This window comes from Spermophilus citellus (genome assembly GCF_964194105.1).
Source record: "Spermophilus citellus genome assembly, chromosome: 5".
Classification (NCBI taxonomy): domain Eukaryota; kingdom Metazoa; phylum Chordata; class Mammalia; order Rodentia; family Sciuridae; genus Spermophilus; species Spermophilus citellus.
Window position 1 is genome coordinate 147049898 of NC_138186.1, and position 16103 is coordinate 147066000.

Below are 16103 nucleotides of genomic sequence, written 5' to 3' on the forward strand. Positions count from 1 at the left end.
TGAAATGTTGCCCAGAGATTTAAGTTGAAAGACTATAATAATAACCTATTTTTTTGGTTGTTGCTGGGTCACAACCTGTATATACAGCTTATTTCATGAACTCAATAGTCATATTCTTGTAATTCACTTTATTTATTTTTATTACAGAAATCAGTGACATGTTTCTTCTCCTTTGGGGAAAATGCTGCATTGCTTTAGGTCATGTTCTAGAACCTGGCAAGCTCCAGACTGCAGTGAGGAGGTGATCTCTTTGATACCCTTTGCTTATTGCCTCCCTCGGAAGGAAGGAATTGCTTCAAGAGTGAATCTAGTAAACTCTCATGCTTTTTCCTATGAAACTCCAGCTGCAGGATAAGAAACTGCTGTCTGTGTTGTGTAGATGCCTTTGAGAATTCTACCTCCTTGGAGAGAAGATGGGGAAGGAGTGGAAACAAGATAGATATGGGCTGTCATTAAGGTTTTTTTGTGTGTGTGTTCATGCTGTGTGGAGGGTGCTGGGCAGAGACCCTGACACCCCAGCCCTGGGACAGAAAAAAATTAGCAATTGTAAGGAAATTTCTTTCTGCCCTTGGCCTACATCTTCCCTGTGTGCTTTGTGTTATCGTTGTGCTTGCTTTAGGAAAAAAGGAGGAAAATGCATTTTCCCAGAAATAAAAGTCGGCTGGCCATTTTAGAGGTCTGAACTTAGCACCTGAATATATTGTGACCCATGACTATGTAGTCTTCTATTGTATTCTGACATGTCTTTTTCCCCCCAACATAAATCTTTCTGATTTTTTTTCCAAAGAAGTCAACTAAACTTCAGTGTTTTCATATAATCCTTTCAAAGTTGATAGCTTAATATTTTGTGTCTATCAATGTTTTCATTCTTAATGTGAAATAAAATTATTTATACTTATTATAGAAAGCATTTGAAATTTGCACATTTGGTTTTATCTTATATAATTCTGTATATCTTTATTGGATTTTACAAGTTTTCCTAAGTAAATGTAACTTTTCCCAAGAGTAAATATTAAAAAATAAATTATTTAAGAACAAAATTTGATGTTTTTCTGTTGATGAATGCTGAAAGAAAAAAAAAAACAGACTCAAACATGAAGACTGCTTTCCACATAACTAACCCCTTTGCTGTACACTTGGGCAGTGAACAGGTCCACCTTTTACACGTGGAGAGGAAGGGAGCTTTTAAAAATTATCACTGTATGAGAGTAGGCCCATCTACTCAAGCAGAGCACTGGGTCAAACAGTGAGGACCCAGAAGCCCGTAGGAGAGGGAAAGGTTAGCCTGGGCCTGCTAGGATTTGCTTTTGAGGTCCCTATTTTCCTTTGGAGGTCCTAAGGTCCCCTAAGTGAGGAAAAAGAAATAGGGAAGAAATAAATCAGCTGGGAAGAAGGAAGACTGGTCTAAGATTTCCGGGGAAAGATACATAAGAAGAAGGGTTCTGGCTGTGATGGCCATCAGAACTGGGAGATAATGAATTTACACCACAACAGTCAACAGATCTCTGATCCCAAAATGCAAGAGAGCAACTAATTCTGTAACAGACACTAGCTTTAGTGTCCCTCCAGTTCTGAAACTACCTGAAGACCACATCAGATCCCACAGGTTGAGGGCTCAGACCCCAAGACTGCCCCCACCACATACACACCTTAAATGCCAATTACAAGCCCCAGGGTGTTTTTACCTGTCCAATAGGCTATAAATCAGGGTTTCCACACTCCCCTCCTCAGGATCAATGAATTTGCTTTTAGTGGCTCACAGAACTCGGGGAAACATGTTCACAGGTTTATTACAAAGGATGTTACAAAGAATACAAGTGAAAAAAAAAATGCATGTGGCTAGGCATGAGAGAAGGGGCAGGGGGCTTCTAGGCCTTCTTTGGGTGCCCCCCTCTTCAGGAACTCCCTGTATCTAGATGTCTAGATGTCTTGGAACCCTGTCCTTTGGGGGTTTTTGGGAAATGTCACTGCACAGGCATGATTGAAGGATGAACAACTGTGCAGAAATGTGATTAGACAAAAGGGTATGTTCTCATGCTAATGGACTGGGTGGGGAGACCCAGCAAGGCCTGTCGGTGTGGATTGCCTCGGCCTCTCTGTGCAACATTCCTTTCTTGCAGGCATGGGCAGGACCCTTCTGAAATGGGAGTGTTAAGATCTGTCAGACAAGGTAGGTCAGAGAATTTCTTTATGTCCAACTCCAAAACAGAAAGATGAGAGTACATTTTCAGTTCTATGAGCCACCTTTGGGAAGTGAAATTCTAATTTCTTTAGCTTGATTTGGGGAGGGAGTTATGAGCCAGGAGTCGTGGATGATGTATGAATTTATATATCATCTATACACAAACATTCTTCCATCCACAAGCCTTCATCTCCTCCTCTATCCATGATGTACCCATGGGAGATTGATTTAAGAGTTCTGGACAACTCCTGGGATCTATTTTGATAAGCTTCCCAGGAGATTCTGATGACTGAAACCACACCTTCCAAAAATTATTGATTTTTTTTAAGTTGTAGAAAATCATAGCATACAAAAAAGCAGAAAATAGTATAATGGACTTTATTATATTACTATTTTGCTAAATTTGTTTCATCTATTATACCCTTTATTGATTTATTTATTTTCTGGACTATTTGAAAACAAATCTCAATTACTGTATCTTCACAACCACAAAAAATTCAGTATACATCTCTAATTGAAATGAATGTGTTCTTTTTTTCATGACCAACTCATTTCACCTAGCTAGACTATTTTACATTTCATATGGTTCACATCCCAAGGAGATAAAATCATGCCTCGTTTAAACATAGGGATACATTCTAACAAATGTGTCATTAGTTGATTTAGTCATACAACCATCATAGATAGTAATTGCACAAACTGACAGGGCAACAAAACTGGGTGATATAATCTTAGGGGACAACCATCATATATGTGGTCCATCATTGAAATATCATCACATTGTGTGACTCCATTCTAGTTTCTCAGATTGTCCATTGCACAACATAAAGTCCTATTTCTTTGGGGGAGGGGGGTACCAGGGATTGAACTCAGGGGCATTTGACCACTGAGCCACATCCCCAGCCCTATTTTGTATTTTATTTAAACACAGGGTCTCACTGAGTTGTTTAGCACTTGATGGTTGACGAGGCTGGCTTTGAGCTCGCAATCCTCCTGCCTCAGCCTCCCAAGCAGCTGGGATTACAGCTGTGCACCACTGCATCTGGCAAAGGCCTATTTTGCTTTTGACCATTAACTTTAATAGGACTTTTATTCTTTAATATTCCCTTTTAATTTGTGATGAGATCAACTTGTTAATGATTGAGTCCTTCATGCTGTAGCATTTCTCACATTCTAGATCTGTTTCATTATTTACCTCTGGTGTCATTTTACTTATTTTTCTGTATTTCCTATTAGATCTGGTTCAATTTTGGTGCTGGGTGTGCTGTTGAATTCCATCTTGTCTGAGCCATATGAATGCTTGCCCAGAGGATCATGAAGTCTTGGAATGGACCGTCTCCTTTTTTCTCTATTCTTCCTCTTATCTTCCACCCAACATGAAAAAGTACAACTCTTCAATCAGCATGATGAACATAAGCATTTGATTTTAAGTCATCAGGAATTTTAAAACAGGAAATGACTGATAATTAGCAGATTGTTTCTGACTCAGAGGAATGGTACATAGACAAGGGAACCGAACAGGTTTGGAGTGTACTGAGGGAGCCAGGTAGAGCAGGGATCCAATCTGGAGTGGGTGTCAGGGCTACAGAACCTCTGGGAGAGAGGGGACCCAGAAAGCAGGTGTGTGATTTCATGTTGTAGTGCATACATTCATTTTTTTTCCCCAAACTGAGGCCCAAGGCTTTCTTCAGAGTCTTTAAGAAATTGATGACTTTCCAAAAAGCAAATAAGGAACTAGAATTTTCAAAAGTAAAGCTTGGAAGGAACTCAGCTTGGGGGAGGGGTGCTAATAGTTGCTCCATCCATTCATTCAGAGATGCTGTAGGTGTCACCCACAAGCTCTCTTATTTCCACACTTAAACTTGGAAACCAAATTTTCACAATAAAATAAGCTTACAATTTGAATGTGTTTATCACAAAATAATAAATGATATTCAAGACAAATTATAAAGCCTTTTTACCAATTTTATTATTTCCTTTGGAGATCAGAAGTTTTTACCATTAAAAAAATAGGTATTTAAAAATATTACCCACTTTGTTTTATTCCATTGTTTAAAATTCTTCGGTTTTGTAATTTTTAACATTTTACATAATAGTACATTAGAAATTGACTTAATATTTAATACACACATTGTGGATGAATACTTGAAAATGATTTTACAAGATGGTGTGAGATCAAAAGCATTAGGAGTTCAACTTCCAACATGTTATCTAGGCCCTTGACAATCTAAGGTACCCAGCGACCTCACATGCTTGGTTCATTCTTGTCTTCTGCAACTATATGTATAAAATACGTATCATGCCTTCCTATTTCCCTCTAAAATGGGATGCCTTTCTGGTCTCTTAAAATTATTTAGGACCTCAAAGACTTTTGTTCAATCACCTTATATCTTATTATATCTGATTATATTTACCATTTTAGAAATTAAAACTAGGAAATGACAAAGCAAACACTCAATAGCACCCAGCACAATGACACGTTATAGAGCCTCTGGAAAACACTGCATGCTCTGGACGCCCTTCCTGCCCTCCACTCACTCTCTCTCCTCTTCCTTTACCATATTCTGGTGGCATTCCCGCCTTCTGTTCTGTGTCACAGAAAGAACTTGGTATTTTATAAAAGAATGATTTAGATTCAAATCCCAGCCCCAATACCTATTAGTCATTCAGTCTTGAACAAACTGTCTTGTGTCTCCACTTCTCTTCATCTGTAAAATGCTCAGGAAATGTTTTTTAAAAATATATCAAGGACAAAACAGTGTTATTCAAGAAATGTGCTTTGTATTTTGTGTTTATGTGACTTTTTAAAAAATAAAGATGCTGAAACACATAGTAATTCTTTTTTTTTCAATCTGTTCTAATTAGTTACGTGTGACAGTAGAGTGCATTTTGACATGTCATACATAAATGGATCTCATTCTTCTGTTTGTACATCATGTGGGATTATACCAGTCCTGTAATCATATGTGCACAGGAAATTTTCCTCCTCAACCTACAAGAAAATGCTCTTTATATCAGTTATCTAGCTAATGTTTCTCAAACCTGGGTTCATATTAGAATCACTCAGAGAGCTTTTAAATGATTCCCACTTTTGGCTGTCTTGAATATAAGATTTTTTTTAAGTCTGGTAAATCTAATATGCAGTAGGGATTTGAAATCACTGGTATCCAAAGAGTAAAATTCTCACAGAAGCAATCAAGGTGAAGGGTACCCAGCAACCTCACATGCCTGGTGCATTAGAAGAGAGCAGGTGCCTCCTTCTGCAGGTGACCAGCTTGTCAACTACACCTGCACTATGTGGTAGCTATTACCATCCTGAGTCTGCTTTGACATAAAAATAATTGTCAGTGTCCCAGAGGCAAAGATCAGAGATATGCTACTGGATTGATCATTTGCATGGTAATTAATTTACCAAAGAAATACAAACACCTGCACTCTATGGTAAGTGACCTGCTTCTTAGAAACACATTCCAGGGGGATCTTCATTATCCAAATGCCTGATGAGACTGGAATCGGGCCAAAGAGAGCTAGTGACAGATCTTGAACAATGAATGTGCTGTTCTGCTGACTGAAACATGTCCATCTCCAGGTTCACAACAGGGCAAATCTGCATTCCTAATTCAGCAAGAATCCTTTGGGTTACTGTGTCTGAACACAGAGCTTGAAGGGACACTGCCAATATTTGCCTTTGAAACCCTGCTGGTTCTTTACCATCTCCACTTTCTTCTAATCGTGTCAGCATCTGCAATTAAGACACAGTATCTCTCTTCTGGAGATGTCCATGTCTGAGCTGGTTTATTATTTAACTCCTAGGCTGAAATCTTACCTCCAAGCTACTATCTTCTCCAGTTATCCCCTAAACTCTTAGAAATCAGTAATTTTTTTGGAAAATCTTAAATTTTGTTAGATTGAGATGTGACATATGCTTTTTCAAAATTATTATAACACTTTGTTACTTTATGAAGAGTGCCCAGCTACTGTCAGTATATGCAGGAATCAAAACAAGATGTCAGGTACAACACAAGGAAGCACAGCAATCATAAGCATGAATTTCCTGATGTTAAGAAACTTGGAGCCCTGCCATGACTAAGAAAACTGATAGAATAAATCTGTCTTGCATGGGCCCACCCACCCACCCTCTGCCTTTAAGTGGCACCCATCTGTTTATCTGGGTATTTTTTAACATTTTCCAGTCCTATGATTCATTGAAATTCTGCTCAGGTTTGAAGGACCCGGACTTCATTCAAGGGCTTGCCCCTGAAATCCTCTGGGTCCACACCTCCTCACTCCAACATTGTATGAAGTTGAAATTAACTAGCATGTTAGTTGAATATTAAACTAGTTTCAGAAACACGTTTCTCTGTAAACTCCAGTCTTAATAGATTTTCCAGTAGAATAATGAGTCAGAAAATAGGAAGTCACTAGCACTTCACCGTTCTCATGATCATCTTCAGAAAACCAATTTTAAAGTGGATTAAACTTTTTTTTTTTAAAGAAAGAGTGAGAGAGAGGGAGAGAGTGGGAGAGAGAGAGAATTTTAATATTTATTTTTTAGTATTTGGTGGAGACAACATCTTAGTTTGTATGTGGTGCTGAGGATCGAACCTGGGCCACATGCATGCTAGGTGAGCTGGCTACCGCTTGAGCCACATCCCCAGCCCCAAAATAGACTAAACTTTAAATTTGTTACACTTCACCATAGAAAATTTAAACATAAAATGGCTACATGGAGGCCTGGGGGTATTCTCTCATCTCGAGGATTTAAAGACATTGACAAGTTTGAGGTTCTGAAATAAGTATTTCAAATTTATAACAGTGTCACTTGACCAGCTATGTGTTCCTCAGTTTTCAAAGCATTATGTTTTCTAACTCCTGTCTACAGTTATTCTTTGCCGCAGTCTGGCTGGGCACAAAATCACGAGCCACTCACAGCCTTGTAAATTCAAACAGCAATTCTTTATTCCCGAACTCACACCGGCCTCTACACACGTTCTGGGGAAATCCACACTTCCACTCGGCTCTGTATCCCAAAAATACTCTCTGAATCCCACGAGAACTCAACGCGAACTCAAGGAGCCCGCACGCCTGAGGCAGCAGGATACGCCCTATTCCCAGCAGGACACACCCTAAACCTGGATCTGCCCTAATCCAGTAGGATCCTCCCTAAACCCGGATCCACCCTGGTCCTTGAGCAGGGTCACCTTTCTCAAACATACATGCAGTGTCACTGCAAATGTCCAAGGCAAGTCCATTTCCACGAGTCCTTCCTCTAAGCAACATGGGGTGTGCTGGCAAGGAAATTGTCATACCTACTTGGCTAATGGCTCTCAGCAATTCTTTATTTTATATGACATATTCAAAATGGAGAATGTTTTCAAAATAGAAGACTGACGTTTTTACTGAAGTCTGACACTTCTAGCTTTCCAAAAGGCGAAACAGACAGGAATTTAAAATGACTGCTGGTAAAATAAAAATAATAAGTAACAATAGTGTATTTACATAATTGGTATTTTAAAGAGATAGTTTTCTGCCCCTGAAGAAAAGAAAAATTGGGAGTAGTTCCCAAGAGTGAAGAGGAAATTGCTTATAACTGGCGCAATACAACCTACACAGAGTCCTTGCAGGAATCTCTAAGTTGGATCTGTAAATTGTGCTATAATTATTTAACCACCAAGTTGACTAAGATCAACTTTGTGCTTCTTTTGTTCTGATTGTCAGAATTCTTGCTTACAGATGTTAGGATAATATAGTAAGCACATGTTCAACATTGTCAAGCAAATTGTGAGAAGATTATACCATAAAATGTTATTTAACACAAATGAAAATAAGTTAACCTGAAAAAATAATGAAAATATATTTTAATTTTTAAAAAGGAAAAAACAATAAAATCTGTTCGTGCACAACTTCCAAAATCTTTCATTTCCTCTAGCATACCATGCCCATCAACCAGATTACTTTTCCCCTGACCTCCCCACAGTTTAATAGCTGGCCCTCTTGATTCCAGTCATAACCTCTTCAAACAATCCTACACGTAGCCAGTGAGATCTTTTCAAATGCCCATTTAATCATGTTTTTCCCTTGGGGCTCATGTAATACCTCAGACATGGAGGACTTCAGGGGCAATGACTTACATGAAATCTAGACTCCTAAAGTCTAAACACAATTTTTTGTGTTTAGTGACTATTGGACTTGGTCTTAATTAGCTTTCAAAAGATCTCTGCTTAAGGGCTGGGAATAAAGCTCAGTGCTTATCTTGCATGCACAAGGCCCTGGATTCAATCCCCAGTACTACAAAAAAAAAAAAAAAAAAAAAAAAATCTCTATTTAAGTCTATACCATACTTTGTTCTTTGTGTATCCTTTTAGCAACATTTATTGAACACCTGGTATAGCACAAACATTGAGTATATAAAAGTGAAGATACATCCGTGTTCTCAAGAACTTCCATCCAAAGAAAGAAGTAAGTATGAATATCAAAATTATACCACTGTGGGAAAAGTGTAGCAATCAGTCAAAATTAGGTCAGGAAAACAAATACCGCATTAGAAATTCTATGTGGGATTTAATGTAGGACCTGTGGTGCTAAGATAACTGATAGAATTGAGGGGAATGCTATTGACTTTCAGAAACTATGAAAATGTGGGAATTTGTTTTCTTTCTGTCTATACCCACTGCCCATAGCTATCACCAGAGCATGATGTCTTCTCCTTGTCTTTGACTTCTCAACACTCTGGTGAGTTCCTCTCAGAGAAGAATTCTAAGCAAGAACTCTGCTAGAAAGCCCCAGAAATGTTGATTCCAAGTCTCTAGTCCCAACATAGACAGGAAAGCTTGGCTCTCATAAATGGTGCCCGTATGCTAGGTATATTGGGATAATGTCTGTACTCTAAAATAATCCCAGTGGCCTGAATCTGAAAAGAAAAAAAAAAGTGCTGTGCAAAGCCTTCATGTGAACAGACCTGGACCTAGCTAAGAACCATGTTGTCACACAAGGTCTGACCCTACCTACAAGAGACCTGGATGAATTGAAGGGATGTTGCTCAAAAGTCCTTCACATTCACTGGCTTTAATCCTATTAATTACACAGTATTTCATGTTTACAACTTTTGAAATCTTATTTAGGGGTTAGGGTGTTGTACTGGGAGTCCTGATCCACTAATTCTTCACACTGGAAAATTGCTTCCTAAAATGAATTGTAAGGTCTGCTCAAAGTGGAAGTCAGCTACCTCCCAGGCCCACCACATGGGAAGAACACTATTATAAGAAATGAGGTCTGAATTCAAGTCCTAAAGAGGACATTTGTTAACTATGTAAACCTAATAAGTCATTAGACTTCTTAAAGACAATCTCCTATTCAGTGAAAGAAATTTAGCAAGCCTCCACTACTACCTTGCAGGCTTGTTTTAAGATTCAAAACTAGAATGGGAAGATAGATATATGAAGATATTTTTGTAAGCTATAAAAATTGTAAAAGTCACAACACAATAAAGCTTACCTGAAAAGTCTGCCAGGATCTTGGTAAGGGAAACTGAAGCTAGGGAAGGAATCGAAAATTAATGGGAGACTGACATGGCTACAGAACTAAGGCATAAGATGCATGGCTAGGTGTTCAAGTTAGTGTTAAAGGAGATATAATGAGCTTGGTATGGTATCAAGGTCTAAGGGATCCAATTTGGGACCAAACAGAACTTTCCAGGCAGTAGTGAATTTCAGAATTTGGCATTTTAAAGGGCTGGCTAAGGTCTGTTTGGAATGATATCCCAAGGAGTATATCAAAGTTCAGGCAGTAACATCCCCTACACAGAAGTTTGGCATGGGGTAGGCAATCAATATTAAGGTTTTTATTGGCTTAACCTACTTAACAGAATAAGTAAATAAGTATCTGGCAACAAGAAATCACATTGTCAAGGCTCCAGAGAAGCTGAGTGCAGTCGGACCTGGCTCCATGCTCCCATGGGGAATTTCAGTATTAATTTGGACAAGTTTCCCAGTCACTGAGTTCAAGCCAGGAGGAAGAAAAAGGACGTAGCTCAATGGGCTTGAAGATTTGGAGCCCACGAGGCACCATGGCCTTGGATCCAACATAAATTCAAGATTGTGCCTATGAGAGAGTTGGGGCACCGGATATGCTTCAAGTTAGTCCTGGTTACAGCAGCTAGATCAAGACCATGATGGAGGTAAGAATGAAGGTGACAGGTGCCCAATGCTGAACAGGAAATGGAAATATGTATTAGTATATTATTGTACTGAGTTTTTAAACATTAACCTTTCACCAGAAAAAAAAAAAAGAAAATTTTACCCAAAGAGAGTAAGTAATAAGTATCTGGCAACAAGAAATAACATTGTACTTATTTCAATAATCAGCTAAGTATGCAACTAATAAAATTCCTATTTTTGAGGAATAGTTAAGGGTATGGGGAACGCTAATGAAATAGTGAAATAAAGAGAGAAAGAGTACTATATGCTGATGTGATTATTATTGTGTGTGTGTGTGTGTGTGTGTGTGTTTATAGAGAGATAGAGAAAAAGTAAATTGGATATATCTTGCAGAGATTGGCAAAAAGTTCTAGAAGGAAATACACTAACATATTTAACAATACTTTCTTAATGGTTATGCTATGAATAATTTATATTTTCGATTTATGATATGGAGTGTTTTATAATGTCTTTCAATGAATGTATATTACCTTAATAATCTTTTTAAAAAGAGTTTTTCTTTACAGATCAATCCCACCTGTTATCCCTACAATCCATAGAGGAAGAAATAACACTTCACAGCTCATTCTATGAATTCAATGTTTTCTTGCTATTAAAATTAGACAAGGAGGCTAGGAACGTGGTTCAGTGGTAGTGATTGTCTAGCATGTATGAGGCCTAGTAGTTCATCCCCAGAACCACAATATTTGTTAATAATAATAATAATAATAATAATAATAATAATAATATTTAAAAGTAAAATAAGACAAGAATAGAATGAGAAAGGAAAATTACAGGCTTAATTCAGCTATCAATATAGATACACAAATAAGAAACTATGAGTAAAAAAAAATTAAATTAACCACGTGCATAAAGATAATAATATCATCATAAAAGAAAAATAATACAGTTTATTATTGCTATAGGAACAGACAATTTTTTACTGGAACAGAATAAAGAGGCCAGTTAAATGGGTATATATGATATCTCAGTAATTCTGAGTTGCACATCTTGGCCAGCAGTGAGATTGATTATCACTTCCATGTGTGCATGGAAATGTATCACATGATGGGAGAGACATAGCTAAGTAGAGGGAAAGGAAGGAATCTTTAGTAAAATGTTTTGGAAAACTGTCTGTGATTATGGATAAAACTGACTCTGGAATCCTAGCACACACTACACTCAAAAACAATTCTAGAGAGAAAAGAATTTGTATGTCAAAAACAAAGTTTTAAATATCCAATAAGAAAACATAGGTATATATTTCTCTGACTTGAGTATAGAAAAGAATTTCTTCAATGAAACCAAATATGATATCCTAAAAGAAAATACTGATAAATTTGATTAACTGTATTACAGTCCCTCCTTCTAAAATCCTCAACCAAAACATCATGTTTTTCAACAAAATAAAAGTACTTTCTGTTACCAGCATATAATATATATATCCTCCACAAATGGCACTGAAGTTAGAAATAACAACCAAGCTCAGAATATATTTATTTTTAAATTCATATTGAATACCAGGAACTATTTGTCCATTTCTCCCAGTTCCCAAAAAGGCTGTGGAAAAGTCAAATACACCAAGGTTTAGTCTCCAGTTTTCTTCTCAAAGTAAATGTTAGCACTGTTAAGAGATGTTAGAGCTAATTTTCTTTATTACCAGTGGGAACATGCTGGTAACTGGAAAACAAAGTTTATGTTGATATATTTTGCTTGTAACTTTTGTGGAAAACATTTAATGAATAGAACCATATTGACCGGTGATGTCAAAATGCAATGCAGAGGCCTCCCAAAAGAGGTAGTAAAGGAGTTAAAAAAGACTTCTCGCTGCTTGGCCCCAACCTTTCCTCCTCAGAAGAAGGCAGTTGTCCAAACACCTTTCAGCCCCCAACTCATATCAGAAGTTCTTTATTCCTTTGTGGGTAAGCAGCTTTGAGGAACTTTTAGGATATTCTGTCGTGTCCTAGAGAATGATAATAGTAAATTTCACAAGAGACTTGCATTTTTTTTTTTTTTAAAGAGAGAGGAGAGGGGGAGAGAGAGAGAGAGAGAGAAAGAATTTGTTTATTTTTTATTTTAGTTCTCGGCGGACACAACATCTTTGTTTGTATGTGGTGCTGAGGATTGAACCCGGGCCGCACGCATGCCAGGCGAGCGCGCTACCGCTTGAGTCACATCCCCAGCCCCAGAGACTTGCATTTTTAAGGAGTGCTTCATTCTCCACTGGGGTAGACAACCCCCCAGACAGCTGTTTTCACGGTTGTCTTGTTGGTATGATAACCCACCTCTTCAGGTGAGGGAGCTCTGTGAGATTTCAGCAAGTGTTGGGTTTACTCTGTTGGTCTAGAAGAGCTCACACTGCCTGTTAGTGTGAAGCTCACCCACTAGAAGTATGTTCCCAACAGATGCCAGTAGGGGATAAAAAAAACAAATTCCAACAGGGCCCGTCAGTCACCAATCTGATTGAGAGTCAATAGGATTTCCTCTGGACATGTATATCATTCTGGGTAAGTCATTCACGGTTTGAAAACCCAGAAAGCAGGTAAAGGGACTAGAAATTGAATTTGTGACTAGATTCTTAGGTCAGAAATATCAGTGCCCAGGAGTTCCTATATGATCTGTGGATTGTTAGGGACCCCCTACCAGGAGGTGGAGGTTCAGGCACCTCAAATACCCCTCTAAGGCTGTGGAAAAACTCTGCTATTCTTATGCCCAAGGCAGGGGAGGGGGGGGGGAGGGTGTAGTCCACAACTATAGCACCTCAATTGCAGAGTTTTGTCATTCCACACCTAGATAAGAAAGTTACACTGAAACTATTGCATCACCTTGCCCCTGCATTCAAGCATGATTAAATAGATATGCTGGAAAGAGAGAGGAAGGAGGCTTGTCACAGAGTTTAGTGTCATTTATGGTAAAACATTTTTCCTTTAGTTTGTAGTAAAATCAATCACAGATAGTAATAATTGCTACAACATGATTTTAGTACTGGTTTGATCTCTACATTCATCGATAAGGTTTCCCATTAGCTTCCCCCCCCCTTTCTTTTTTCTTCTTCTTCTTCTCCTTTTTCTTTTCTTTTCTTTTTTAGCAGGCCCAAAGAAGCCTAAAATAAAGTCTTGACTGAGGGCGGGCAAAGGGGACATGGAGTATGATAGTCACTTTTGTTCCAGTGTTAATTTTCAAAAACTCCAGATGTCTAATACTGAAAGCCAGTCCAGAGCGCTCAGAGTTAAAGAACTCGCTGCCTACCCCTCCTCCAGCTGCGGGGCTGAATCACACCAGGGGAAGGAAAGTCTGGCTCATGGCATTATTAATTCTCTACTGTGATTTCTTTCTCTGTTGCTAAAGGGGACCTGGGGGAGGGGGAGGTACGTTGAGTGGGCAGCCAGGAAGTGTGATATTTTTTCTTGGTTCCTTGCAGTTGGAGGAAATTCTATCTTCTCCTTCTGGTTCAAAAGTTTTTAGCAATGTAACCTTTTCTATCTTTCTTTCATGTACTAGTTTGACTTTTTCAGTGGAAGCTACCCAAAGCCCACCTCTCTGGGGTTGTAAAACCAGTTTGCTTTGATATAAGAAGTCATCTATATGGTGTGCCCACATACAACTCTGACCTCTGGAGAGGCCACGTACAACTCTGCCTGTCTCCTTGGGTAATCAAGGCGTCACTTCTCAGCTAGGGTTGCTCAGACCTGTTGCCTTGAACTGTCTCTTTGAACTTTACTTTCTTCCTTTATCTTCTTTTGATGGAGATTACTGTTAATATGAATGATCTTAAATCCCTTGTTATCTGAAGATCCACAGCATTTCTTCTAATGCAAGCCTGATGTTGTAGGCAAAATATAAGTTAAGAGTAAGTGTCTCATGAAAAATAGACTGCAGAAAAGTTTAGATCATGTACAGTAATAACTGAGTTCTTTGGATAACACACACACAAAATTGGGCATAATATGATGAATAATGCAGTTTTAATTTAAGCTCAGAATATTTAATTTCAAAAAATTAATTATAGTTTATATATAACATATTTATATATAAAGTTTATATTTATATTTACATATGTGTGTGTGTGTGTGTGTGTGTGTGTTACTAGGGATTAAACCCAGGGGCATTCTACCACCGCGCTACATCTCAACCCTTTTTATTTATTACCTTTTTTTAAAAATTTGAGACAGGGACTTACTAAGTTGCCCAGGCTAGCCTTAAACTTGTGATCCTTCTGCCTCAACCTCCCAACTAGCTGGGATTACTGGTGTGGGCCACCATGTCCAACTATTTTTATTTATTTTTAAAGATCTCTTTACTATTGAAGTATAATATCTTCAGAATAATGAACCACATATATTACACACTTAAGTAAAATAGTGGTTTTTAAATAAGGATTTATTTTCATCCTAACAATATATTATGGGTTATGTCTTATCCCCATTTGACAAGTGAGAAAACTGAGTCTCAGAGATGTCACACAGCCAAGTCTAAAAATGTATCTCAAAAGCCCGGACTACACTATGTTTAAAAGGAACAGATAGATTCCTCAAACCTGTTCTAATAAAGTTTTCACTCATTTTTGATGTTTTTATTTTTTTTAACTGTAAATAAATATTTAATACAAAGAAGTGCATAGTATAATAATAGTGTATATGTACATATATACAAATAAAGAATAATAATAAAATAAAACTTTATAAAGTATTATACACACACACACACACACATGCACACACATATATGTTCTATTCCCCATTTTCAAGGATTTTGCTTTCTGGTGAATAACTACTATAAGCTTTGTGATGTTACACTCATTCAATTTTTCTTCTAATAATAAATACATGTTTTTAACACAGATGAGAATAATACAATGCATGTTTGTATAATCAACCTCTCCATGTAAGAAATCAAACACTGGCCACACGTTGAGGTTCCCAGTATCCTCCCCACTCCCACCCTTCCACATCATTCCAGAGGTTTGTCACCCAGCACATGTGCATGAGCCACCTACCCAGTTAGAAAGCAGACTCTGTCTGTATCATTCCTGAGTTTTTCTTTTTAGTTTTACTACCTACATATTTATCCTTAAACAATACTTTGGTTGATTTTGCTTGGTTTTGAACTTTTTATAATTTATCGTTTATAATTTGCTCTTCTCATCCCACACGATCTGCATGGATGAGTGCAGTGTATACCTCATTATCCCTGCTATCTGGTCTTCGACCGTATGAATTTACCACACTTATTGATTCACATCTGTTTGTTTCTGATTTTTATTGTATAAACAAATGGAACTTCTTGTCCAAGTCTCCTGGAACACATGTACTAAGATTCCCTAGGTATATAGTCAGGATAAAATTGGCAGATGGGAGGTTATGTGATGATTCCATCTTACAATTTTCTATATACCTTATGTTTTTTATGCTTTTGTTGTTTATTCTGTTGTTTAAAGCCTGCTGTCCTTTTTAATTGTATCATTTTCTAATGTGTTTGCTATACTATAAAAATGCAATTGACTTTTAGGTGTAAGTTTTATGTTTTAATAAATTATTTGTAGATTCTTTCAGGCTTTCCATGAACACAATTGTACTACCTGTCATGTGATTTTCAATTCATGGGGGTGTAAACATGTGTTTAAAGATACATTAAAGACTAAAAAAGTATCCATTCTATTTTGCTATTTCAACAAAATTTAGCTTTATTTTTACATATTTATTTCATTCTTTATATATAAATTTTCT